At 41.6% G+C, this 12,356-nt stretch overlaps 1 long non-coding RNA gene across 5 annotated transcripts; it reads right to left on the reverse strand.

Moving 5' to 3' along the window:
- Positions 1-540: 540 nt before the first annotated feature.
- LOC4352057 (uncharacterized) lies at positions 541-5,916 on the reverse strand. Of its 5 annotated transcripts, XR_010738583.1 has the most exons (11): positions 5,433-5,916; positions 4,640-4,772; positions 3,988-4,068; positions 3,239-3,282; positions 2,862-2,937; positions 2,465-2,576; positions 2,270-2,359; positions 2,079-2,149; positions 1,787-1,958; positions 1,549-1,682; positions 541-795 (listed from the first exon to the last, which is right to left on the reverse strand). It is a non-coding gene; the product is annotated as an uncharacterized lncRNA (long non-coding RNA). The 5 variants fall into 5 exon arrangements; XR_010738582.1 differs by lacking the exon at positions 541-795 and having other exon boundaries at positions 1,380-1,682; XR_010738585.1 differs by lacking the exon at positions 541-795 and having other exon boundaries at positions 1,380-1,682; positions 2,858-2,937.
- Between the last annotated feature and the right edge of the window lie 6,440 nt (positions 5,917-12,356).

Genomic DNA, 12,356 nt, shown 5'->3' on the forward strand with positions numbered 1-12,356 from the left:
ATCTTACTTGATTTAGCTACTTTATATCTCGTATGCTTGATTGATATGCTAGATCCGCCCTTTATATTAAGATCTTATCATATTAAGGTATATTAGGCTTCTTGTTTAATATATTTTGCTTGTTTTGATATCTTAATATAGAGTGGTATCGGAGTATTAGCCGATACATGCTAGATCTATCTGATCAGCTATGCTATAAACATTTATATAATCATGATCTTGATGTATCTTTAGACCTAAGTGATTTATACTGTCTCGACATGTTGGTCGATCTATCCCAATCACTTAGTTTAAATATACATCGAGAGAAAGATTATATATCGTTAATATCTATAGCCGATCGAGTAGATTTAGTTTTATATTGCTTTATTCATCGTTGCCGATCTAATGTCAATAACATCGGCTTGACGATTGACGATATATCATCGGCTCCTAGCCGATCAGCTCTCGTTTATGGATTTAACCTCGATTTTCTTGTCTTTTATTCTTGTTGATTGCAGGATCAAAACAACTGACACGCTCACGAATCTAAAAGCAAGATTTTGAATATGCACAAGAGTTAAGCAGATCTTCTAGGCCAGTGTATTTTTTTTCATCAACATGTGGTTGGTGACTGCGATCGTGATTGTCTTCTTGCCAAAAAAAAAAGTTACCAACAGTAGTGTGAGGCTCAAAATGATCCTCTTTGCTTACTGAATGCGGTGAAACTTTCAACACAAGTAGAGAGCCCTCTTCAATTGTTTCAGGGCCAAGGTACAACAATCTTCGTTTAATTAACCTAACGGCTTCACTTTCCTGAATATAAGAGAGATCCATAAATTTTCTGAAGCATAAGACAAATTTTTGTAGTTGGAATCAAAACTTTCAAATCAAAGTAAAAGGTACACTATATTCGCAAAAATAGTTGTGAATTCAGAAAACATCCACGAGATTCATTTGAGTGAATAATGAGATGGACACAAATCTGATATTCACGACACTAATAATGCAACGCAACTGTCTATATTGGCAGTGCTGGCAACGATGCTATTGCAGCTTAATGTTTACGAGATTGATGAAAACCGAATTTTACGAAATCCGGGTTTCCGGACCGGGTTGAAAACACGAACAGCCCAAGTTCTCTATTGGCAATTTCAAGAATCCGTTATTTCGCTGTTTCCACTGTCGCTTTAGGTAGACTAGTAATATATGCCTGTACTAGCGTTACGGTAATATTTGAATTATATTTCGCTGTTTCCACTGTCGCTTTAGGTAGACTAGTAATATACCTGTACTAACGTTACGGTAATATTTGATATAATTCATCCTTCAACCAAAAGACAATATTTGATATTTGATACTATTGTCGGAGCACATTTTATTCCTTGCAAGTAAAATCATAGGCAATACCACAATATGTTATGCTTTATAAGTCAAATTTCATACAGATGAAACAAACAAAGGCAAGACCAACAAAAATGGTTGTTATGCAGTACTTTCTGTAGATAAAAAAAAGCCTTCGCTAGACAAATAAAGATGACAGATCCTATGAGTGGGAAGAAATAGTACCATCCTCTCTCCTGTTGCAAGCCCACCTCGGGATAACCTCGTTAAGACCGTGCAGAATAAGCTGCTTACCTTTCCTGATTAGTTTCTTATAGTTGCCCAAGCCAAATAATATGGGCACTAAAGATAACGATAACCTACATGCACATGGTAAATATTCCAATCAAGCGGTATAGTAGCTGAGAAACAACTCTGATAAATAAAAAATGAGTACAGCTCTAACAATATTGAGAGAGTTCACCTAAGAGGCTTTCATGCACACACCGTGATTACCATATCTCCACTCGCTTGACACAGTGTTGTCCAAAGAAATAGACAGCTGGTGCTTATGTTGTGTCAAGGGTTGTACAACATCAGATTGAGGTGCTTGGGAACTTAACCCATCCTCAAAACGTGGTCACAAAAAGTCTGAACTATAGAATACAACAAATATGAGGAAAACTGGAGCCTTTTGCAGGATTTTTTTTAAAAAAATCATATGTTAATGCAATGCAAGAAGTCTGTACTCGTTGTGAGCTCTTCTTTGTACTCACAATTCCTTTTCAGAAGTTCTCCCTTGCAATGCTCTTGCAATCCCAGATTTTTTTTCCAACTCTAAGGTAGCCTAAACATACAAAAGATTACAATTATCCTCTCTAAACAACTAAAATATCATTTGTGGTGCTACAACAAGCTTACAAATTGACTACAACAAACTGTGTTGTTGCATCCTATGCATCCTTACCTTGCCAATTTATTTTCGTGGAGAAGAACCTGTTCTTGAACTGTACTGTGTCCACTTCATACTTTTGGTTACAGGGAATTGTTGCACTCCCTACAGTGAGAACTCAGGTCCATATTAAGGCTAAAAGATAAGTACAAATGTCCCACCATCTCCATAGGTTGCCTCCTCTTGCAAAGATGGAAAAAAAACTATTACCAGCTCATTACAGTGCTTCAATAATCCCATTGCAATGCCATAGTACTAACTGTGCCATCCATCAGAACTTCAGAAAAAAGCTGAGAACTTGTTGTCTTCTCAAAACCAGAAACTAAGAATAAAATCCTCCCATCAGTAAACTATTATATGTGAAAGTATCAATACTTCATGTAAAACTTTTGTTTGTTGAGAAAACCACTAACTAAAAATAGAATCATCCTATCAGTAAATATAAACCGGTAAAACATGAGACACATGATTCAGTGAATTTACAGCCTACTCTTTGCAATACAAACTGCATTTGGCTATTCAGACAACATGGTTCAGTGTTTTATTGTATAGCATACTAAATGGAATCACACATCAATGAGGAAAGCAAGAAGAGGAACCTACCAACCTTGTGGACAACAGTGTCACCGAGGAAGAACTTCTCGGTGAATCGAATCTGCCGATGCTTACAACCATTGCCGATCCTGCAGAGTCATGAAATCTTTATCACCTATCACCAGATTAAAACATAGAAACCGAAATCATGGAAAAAATAACTTTAACATATCATATGCAACCAGATTCTCCATGATTACAGCCCCGAATCATCGAGAAACCAAAACCTCCCCAAGTTCAGCGACAGACAAACAAACAGACAAGGGGCAGATCATCCAAGAAACAAAGAGGTATGGATTATTCTTTTTCATATGCATACACTGCTGTTACAAAAATTAAGAAAGTCTGAAACAAAACTTCTAAAAGGTAGAATTATAAATTTAGAAGTACCTTCAAAATGACATGATCATTCCATGGTCTCAGTTAGCCCGTTCCTATAATACACAACAAGGCAAAGGGACTATGAAGCAATCAACGCGAGAGAAAACATCATACATGTAGCACAAATCTACAGCTAGAATCCAAAATTTCCTTCATTTCCCTAGGTAGCATCAAAAGCAAAACATTTGATATAGTTCACTCCATATAGAAGCCCTCCAGGGCGAGAAGATATAATTTGCAGTGTATCCCCTGATTCGGTTTGATCATTCCGTAAAAAAGAAAAATACCTGTAGCCTTTAAATGCGATGAAACAATGTAATTTTCTGGTGTCATAGAATTAATAACTGATATACTTGACTAAACAAGTTCCAATTCTGTTATTTCATCAACATGGTTCAGAAACGAACTTAATAAAACTCTCTAAAAAAGCTACTAATCACTGACACCACCAAGCTAGTAGCTGAACTACTCAATAAAACTCTACAATCGCTAACAACCAGATGACAACCACCTACTGGCCAATATTTGCAAAAACTGCATTATGCTAGTCCAGATCAAATCATGCATAGTCATATATGGAGTATGGATATTTATTTAACTAAACGTTGCTGTCACAGAAAAAGGGAACATAATTGGAAGCTGCACGTTGAGCCAAGAACATGATAAAAACACACACCATTTTTATGCAAACAGGCATATAATTATGCTAGTCAAGATCAAATCAGTACAGGGTGATATGAACGCAGAAAGGCACTCACAGTGGTGGAACTTGTGACCGCACCACTGCCTCGCCGTAGACCTCCTGTCTGAATATGTATGCTAGGTCCTGATTCAAGTGACTGGACAAAAAAAGAAGGAAATAATGATTCAATCATTTGTGGTCACAGTCAAAGTTCAGACAATTTATGAAATGGAGCTATCTCTGAAATTCAGGTTGGGATAAGAAGCTGGCAGTGTGGGCGGCAATTAGACGACTTCACTTCGTGTACATTCAGAGGTTTTAACTTTGTTATATACATATTCTGAAATATACAGGACATTATATCCATAGCAAGGGTAAATTATCATTGATTCATAGATGGCAATCGTCGCCATTTGTTCATTTTATTCCATGAATAATGGTGTTTACTGCATTAGTTTTTTTTTCTAAACATGTAAATTATAACAGCATCATATTCTTTGTTCTTATCCATTGCAGCATATGTGTTGCTTGGATTAACAAAAGACAGATCGATATTTGAGTTGCTCTAAAGGGTAGATTAGTTGAACTCAATTATTATAGGGCCGACGAAAAATTCGCCTGCACAGAGCAAATGTTAGACCACAAAGCCCTCACAAATTTGTCCTAACCTAATCAAAACAGAAGGCACAAGCTAAGCCCCAGAGGAGGCATAACTGATTTCGCCATACCAGAGGAAGCAGGAGTCACGGGGGCGAGCTCGCCGGGATCCCTACGAAGCCCGCGGAGCAGCCTTTCCTCCTCCTAGAAGTGTGGTGATATTGCCAATTGAGGCTACTGAGAAATTTTTGCTTGTCAAGCTGGCTAAAATTATTTTGAACAGATATAATTAGACAGGGTTGTATATATGCATGCAATTCTAATACGAAATATCAGAGACTATTCTTGAAAAGAACGTGAAGAAAATGAATTGAATTACTCAGATTCTGTGGATAGTTTAATTAAACACGCAATATCTTTCTTTCAGTTAATTCTGAATTAATGCGTTCTTAATAGGAAAATCATTCACACTGCAAGTTAAACTAAAGGAAGCAATGAATTGTCCGATCATGTTGGCAGTCCATTATTTCTCCGCTGTATTCAGCACACATCACGTGCAGGAGAAGGAGACTGGACCCCAAGCCAACACAGTACACGTGAACCCTTTGTAGATCAAGAACCAGATTACATTGAAATTGAATACTCCTAAAAAAACCATTGTTCGATCTAATAACAGTGCTAAATTAATACTCCTAAAAAAACCATTGTTAGATCTAATACATTGTCACAAGATTATACATTATATTATGCTTCATTTCGTTAAACACACAACCGAACTACCTGATGTTTGAGAGACAATAAAACCTAAGTACCTGATATCTTATCACCTACCATTTCTTAGTGAGAAAAATGACTCGAAATTCAACAGAACACTACAATGCATGCGAACAGTACACCACCGTAGGCAGGGGATTGAAATAAGACCTGAGGGGAGTAGCCTCGCCGTAGACCTCAGTAGTGTCAACACAGACCGAGAAGCAGATTGGGCACTGGACCACTGTCACCGACGCGAGGTCATCCCCGGCGAGGCAGCTGCGTGTGGCGGGGATAGGGCGTCAAAGAGGGTGGAGGCAATCGACGGCGGCGGTGATGGCGAGGCGAAGGGCGATGCGCGGAGGCGCGGGCTGCGTCGGGGCGGAGGAGTGGGCGGTGTCGGCGGAGAGGTGAAGGGCGTCGGCGGCGCGACGGTGAAGATCGGCGGCGGCGCGTGAGGGGGATAGAGGGATTAATCGACGGTGCCGAGGGTGGTGCCGCCGGGGAGGCGAAGGGCGAGGTGCAGCGTGGGCAGCGATGGCGATTATCAGCATGGGCGGCGATGGCGGATTATCGGCGGCGGCGCGTGAGAGGGGAAGAGGAGGGATTAGGGTTGGGGGAGGAGGCGCAGGTCGGGCCATCCGGCCATCGGGGTGGGGAGGGGCGCGCGGGTCAGGGTGGGGTGAATCCGGAGCGTTGGATCGGAGTGAGGTAATCTGAACCTTGAGTGATGAATAAGGGTGTGTTTGAGTGAGGTAATCTGAACCTTGAGTGATGAATAAGGGTGTGTTTGAGGAGAAGGGGATTAGGGAGATTGGGAAGATACGCAAAACGAGGTGGGCCATTAGCATATGATTAATTGAGTATTAACTATTTTAAATTGCAAAAATGGATTAATATGATTTTTTAAAGCAACTTTCCTATAGAAATTTTTTACAAAAAACGCACCGTTTACTAGTTTGGGAAGCGTGCGCGCGGAAAACGAGGAGCTTTCTCACCCAATGTCACTGGAACGAACACAGCCTAAAAGAATGAAAGAATGAGTGAAAGTATTTGTTGAACTATAGGGTAGAAAAAAATTACAGAAATAAATTTGAAAATATACTTTATTTTTTTATATTTTGCGTTTATATACCTGGCTGTGATTAATTTGCAAAAATATACCCAATCCGCGGAATGGTTGCGCGGGAGCGAGGACGAACCAGCCGGTCCCGCAGGCCGGGGATGCGGTACCGTGCCGGTCCCGAGGGCCGGGAGAGCGCGGCAAAGCTCCCGCATGCCGATGTGCGGGACCGGCGCTCCCACATGCCGCCCCCATCTCGGTTCCCGAATTGGATCCGATCTCCTATGCACGGAAAACAGAGTAGGCCATTAGCACATAGTTAATTAAGTATTAGTTAATTTTTTCAAAAATTGATTAATATGATTTTTTTTAAACAACTTTCGTATAGATACTTTTTACAAAAATTACACCGTTTAGAAGTTTGAAAAGCGTGCGCGCGGATGAGTTGGAAAAATTAGGAGAAGAACACATCTCAAAGAATACGCGCCTGCTCGGTTCCGCGCGTTGGAACCGCGGGACAGCGTCGTTCCCGCGCCACCGTTCTGTGGCACCGCCACATTCGACTCGGTCCCGCAGTCCAGTTGTGCGGTACCGGCTCGGTCGTGCATCCCGATACCGCGTGACCGGCTCGGGTTCCGCTTCCGATCCCCAGTCCACAGTTCATCCTCGCTCCCGCGCTTCCGTTCAGCGGATTGGATATATTTTTGCAAATTAATCACAGCCAGGTATATAAACGCAAAATATGAAAAAATAAAGTATAAAATTACACACGACGGCAGTCCTAGCCCATCTGAAGGACTTTGCTGGCATGCTCTCTCCTTCTTCCCATCACATTAGTCTCCTCTTCAATCCTCCGTTACTTCTCTTCCTCAAAGCTCGTTCTTTTGAATGATCACTGCTATACATACTATAAAATGTTACGATCAGTGTAGGATGCTCTCAGTCTCTGGTAGGGTTGGGCATTCGGTCAGACCAAAAAATTCAATCTCGGTTTTCGGTCTTCTAGAAATTTCAGTCATAAAAAATTAGGGACAGATCGGTGTTGAAAAATAATGAAGACCAAGAAATTAGGTGTCGGTTAATTCGGCTTCGTCTTGGTCATGGCCAAAATTTCAGAAGGTCCAAAATAATCAGCCAAGGCTCTAATACATAAAAAAATCACAAATAGACTCTCTTCACTATTATGGGTCACAAATCAAAGCATGTTGGAGGCTAAAATTGGGTCAAAATTCGATTTAATTGGATTGTTTGGCCATTGTTCGGACAAAATTTGGTCTTTTAACACCTGAGACCAAACTAGTGACCGAATTTCCCGGTCTCGGTCTTTTGGTCTTGGTCCTGGTCTTTTGGATTCGATTTTTCGGTTCGGTCTTTTTCTACTCACCCCTAGTCTCAGCCCATCATGTTTCCATGGCCCAACCGTTAATCACGCAAGACAGGACGGTAACAAAAATGTAGCAAGTTTATTGTAGCATAGCGATTCCGTTTTGATGCTTACAGAATGCACAATGCTCAAATTACGTTCCAGAACAATACATATGGTCGTGATGCCGAACAAAGATTGGGTTTGGGTGTGATTATACCAAGCCAAGAGAAAAAAAGTATCACGCAGGATGAAGTAGCAGCGCGAGAGCCTCGATCTCTCCTGCTTCTTGCGTCGGATCCGATCAGAGGGAAGAGGGATCGGAAAGAGTCCTGGCTTACCCTAGATCGGATTTTACTCGGCACGAATTCGAATAGGAGGTAATCTCAATCTTATTATCTTAATAATATATACTCTGTTCTTGCATCATCGATCCGCGCTTATATAAATTATCTACTGTTTCTCTCGGCCACTAGCTCCACCTCCACGGCGTGGCGTGCAAAGGTTTTCTCCTTCCCTGTGGTTTGATTTCTACTAGCTACTAGCATTAGCTAGAGTTGTGCCAGGTTAGGGCTACCACAGGTTTCCTCCAGTGATCTCGAGTTCTCGACATATATAATTTCTAGCTGTTGCAGCTGTTATTTTTTTTATCCTTCTGTTGCTCTTAGGTTGTTAGTCTAGTTGTTAGGTCTTGGTTCTTTTATGTTCTTGTAATGTTAGAAAACCCTAATAGTGATGTAAGAACTCCTTATTCTTTCAATTAAAGGAGGCAGCTGCCTTCTATCTATTTTTTTTTAGAGAACGACGGCAGGAGATCTGCCGGAATTTAACATTAGAAGAGAAAAAAAATTCAAAGTAGCACAGAGGTTCAGAGGTTACAAGCCAAGGAATGAAAAGAGAATTATAGCTGCAAGAAAAAATAAAAAAAATCATGGGGGTTTAAAGGCCAAGCAGCGCATATCAATAGCTTTCTTGATAAAATAAGCTACTTCAATATCTGAACAGGAAGAGTTTTGGAAAATTCTTCTATTTCTTTCCAACCAAATATTCCACCAAGTAGTTAGAAGAGTTCCCCTGACCAGCTGCACAACCTTCTTAGAGCCTGCAAATTTGGTTCCAGACCACCATGTTGACACATCCAGGACAGGATTTATTCCGACCGAAGACAAGTTTTGGAATTGACAAATTAGGGTCCACACTTGTCTGACAAATACACAGTCACTGAACAAATGATTTGTATCTTCAAAGGCACAACCACAAAGGCAACATATCCAAGCGGAGCAGATTTTGGGTAGTCAAAGTTTTTTGATGGAGAACTAGCCAACCAAAGAATTTTATTTTTGGTTCAGTTGGGGATTTCCATAGAGAATCAAACTCATTGGTGGCAAATGAGCCTTCGAACTGGAAAAGGTAAGCACTCTTTGTTGTGTAGACGCCAGACTCGGTCCAATTCCAGGTGATGTCATCAGGATCCTGGGAAAGCGAGACCAATTGGAGTAAGCCACCAAGCTGTACCAAATCATGAATTTGTTCCACGGAAGTGAATTGTCTGAAGGAAGGAAGTGAGCCATCTATTATCTCGCATTTCCATCTGAACTGTTCTTTGCTTTCTCTTTGCCAGGCTAAAACAACTGGGCACAATATCTTTTAAACAACGGTGTTGGATCCAATTATCATGCCAGAAGCTAGTTTTTGCTCTGTCACCAATCGTTATTGTCGTTGCCGCTTGAAAGAGTCTTGTGTCCATCTCATCGCAAGGCACATTCATGCCTACCCAGGGTTTATCAACTTCTTTCCACTTGAACCAGAGCCAGCGGAGTTGGAGTGCTCTAGAGAACCTGTCCAGATCCGGTAGGCCTAACCCTCCTAAGCTTTTCGGTTTGCAAACAGTTTGCCAATTGACTAGACTATCACTTGGATTTGAATGATTAGGGTCTTCGCCCTTCCACAGAAAAGATCTTCTGAAACGGTCGATTCTTTTGAAGACCCATTTTGGCGCATGAAGGATTGTAAGATGATGCATCGGCATAGCACTCAGAACCGAGTTAACTAGGGTTTGATGACCTGCAGAGGTAAAGAAGCGACCTTTCCAAGCTGGTAGTCTGGCCCCAATCTTGTCTATAAGAGGAAGGAAATCAATTTTCCTTAATTTCCTGAAGTGGAGCGGGAGGCCTAGGTAGCGGCAAGGGAAATTCTTGATCTGCCCTGGCCAGCAGGCAAGAAGCTGTTGCATGTCGATTCCATTGCAACTCATGGGGAAAATCTCAGTTTTGTTGATGTTAGAATGTAAACTAGAAATTTGTGCAAAACACGAAAGGATGCGAGAAAGAGCATTCAGGTCATCGGGATTTGGGAGAGCAAAAACTGCGACAACATCCGCATAGAGAGAACATCTAAATCTGCCATTTCTCACTCCAATCGAGGCTTAACACATTGGCACTCTTCGCTGCTTTAATGATCCGGTGAAAAGGCTCCATAGCTAAAATAAACAGCATTGGGGACAGGGGATCTCCCTGAGTGAGTCCCCTAGCATGATTAATTCTCATCCCTAGGGAACCATTTAGGAGCACTTGGGACGAGGAGGTGGAAAACAGATTAGAGATCCAACTCCCAAATCCGAAATGACGAAGGACCTCCAGGAGATCTTCTATCTAAAAATCTGAATGCAATTTCTTGCTTCTATGCTCTAGAATTATCAATTATACCCATTGTGAAGTGCAATCTCTACATGTACAAAACACAGATTTGACTCAGGATTAGCCCTTTATATAGCAGGATTTCTCTGAATTTGGAATATATGTTTGCCCTGGCTAGCTTTATGCCAAAAAGTCCTACTTCTGGTGAAGTGGTCTACTTAGGATCTTTTTGGGGTGTTGGGGTGAGGACAATTTATATTATTTCTACTTAGCAATGCAATCATATTATGGGGTCGTAGCTGCTTAATTGTCATTCTTTACTTATCATTTGCACCTTTCATGCTTTACTTTTACCATAGGACCACACTCAATTGATGTCAGGCTCTAACGGAAGTATGGAGAAGAAAATTGAGTGTGCGTCACCGGAAGTATGGAGAGGAAAATTTCAGCAGAGTGTAGACGTCTGTTCAAAAGCGATTACTCCACAAGCGAAGAAGCCTACACATACTCGCATAATAAGCAGCATTGGTGTAAAACCTGACGGGTCAGAAAGCATAGAATTTCTGTATGAGCTAGCAAAGATGAAATCCACTTCAGTTGCGGTTCTGTATCAAAATTGGCGGTTGATGTCAACTGAGTACCAAACAGGCAGCCTCTTACCACCTGTTGCTAGAAGCCGTGTGCCTTGGATTTTCGGCCCTACTGCTGATGGGGCTATCTTTGCAAACTTCATGGACAAGAGAAGCTAGTGTGCAACCAATGGGGACATGTCCCATGCTGCTTCGTTGGTCTATTCCAGGGATGGGTGGCTGTTGTTCCTGTCACTGCCAGGTGAAAAGAAACGCTATTGTCAAATGGTTTTGATGAACCCATTCAGTGGTGAAACGTTTACCATGCCTCCAGCACCGCTCGGCTTGCGTTGTGGTAGGCCAAAAGCTTCATTCACAGTACGTGAAGCTGTGAAGGGAGGCCAGACCTTGTGATATATTCTTGCTGGGTTGGCAGAAGAGACATTCAGGCATTGCTGGCTCGCCCAGGTGATGACGAGTGGCAGGTTCATACTGCAAGCGTCTTGTCACAACACATTGGCCTGTACGATTCTCTCTTGTGCGCTCGGAAGTTGTATTGTGTGTTTGACAGTGGCTGCAGGCTGATGGTGTTTCATTTGGATGGGCAGTATTGGTCATCCTACAGTGTTTACTTGCGTGGTCCGTATCTTGTGGAATTTGAAGGGAGGGTGTTGTCTGTCTGTGCTCCAAAACCCTTTGAACCTGATGGTGGTGGGAAGTTCTTCGTCGGGGAGTTGACAGTTGGTGAAAACCGAGCTGCTCTAGTGGAGCTGGATGACTCTGAGCTGAGTAACAAGTCTTGGTTTCTGGGTCCAGTCCAATCATTCCGTGCAAGGATCAAGGGCCATAGAGTTTATAACTTTGCATATAAACCACAATGGGATGGAGAAGATATTGAGAAAAATCATCATTATCACGTGCATTACCATGACTTGCTCAAGAAAAAGTTCAGATATCTCACAGTTGATGAATTCAGCTCTGGGCATTCTTGGGTTGATTTAGGTGGAGTGCTTGTAACACGCTACCCCAAGACCCAAGCATGATGATGGTTATGTGAACTTGCTTTGCCATTGGCAGCTGTAAATAAATTATATATCTTATATTTTGCTGGAATGGTCTAATAAGAGGCCATCCAATAAGATTGAGGGAAAAATTAGTTACAAGAGAAATTTTACATCGACAGAAGGCTGTCAACGTTGGCCATGCACACCAAAGCACACACCCAAGAACCACATGTCAACCACACAAACACAAGCCCCTGAGAGGGGTGAACTTTTGGTAGTTAGTGCAATGACCAGGTTGATGGTAAAGCTATCTTATGTTTGAGACGCTGTCAACTGCGCAAAACCTTTGTCGAAAAGAAACCTATATACGCTTAATTATGCCTTTCTTGTCCTCGTGTGGATCAAGGGAAAATATGTTTCAGTGACTAAACACCTTGTTTCCATGTTGATCATCTATCTG

This window comes from Oryza sativa, chromosome 12 (assembly GCF_034140825.1).
Source record: "Oryza sativa Japonica Group chromosome 12, ASM3414082v1".
Taxonomy (NCBI): domain Eukaryota; kingdom Viridiplantae; phylum Streptophyta; class Magnoliopsida; order Poales; family Poaceae; genus Oryza; species Oryza sativa.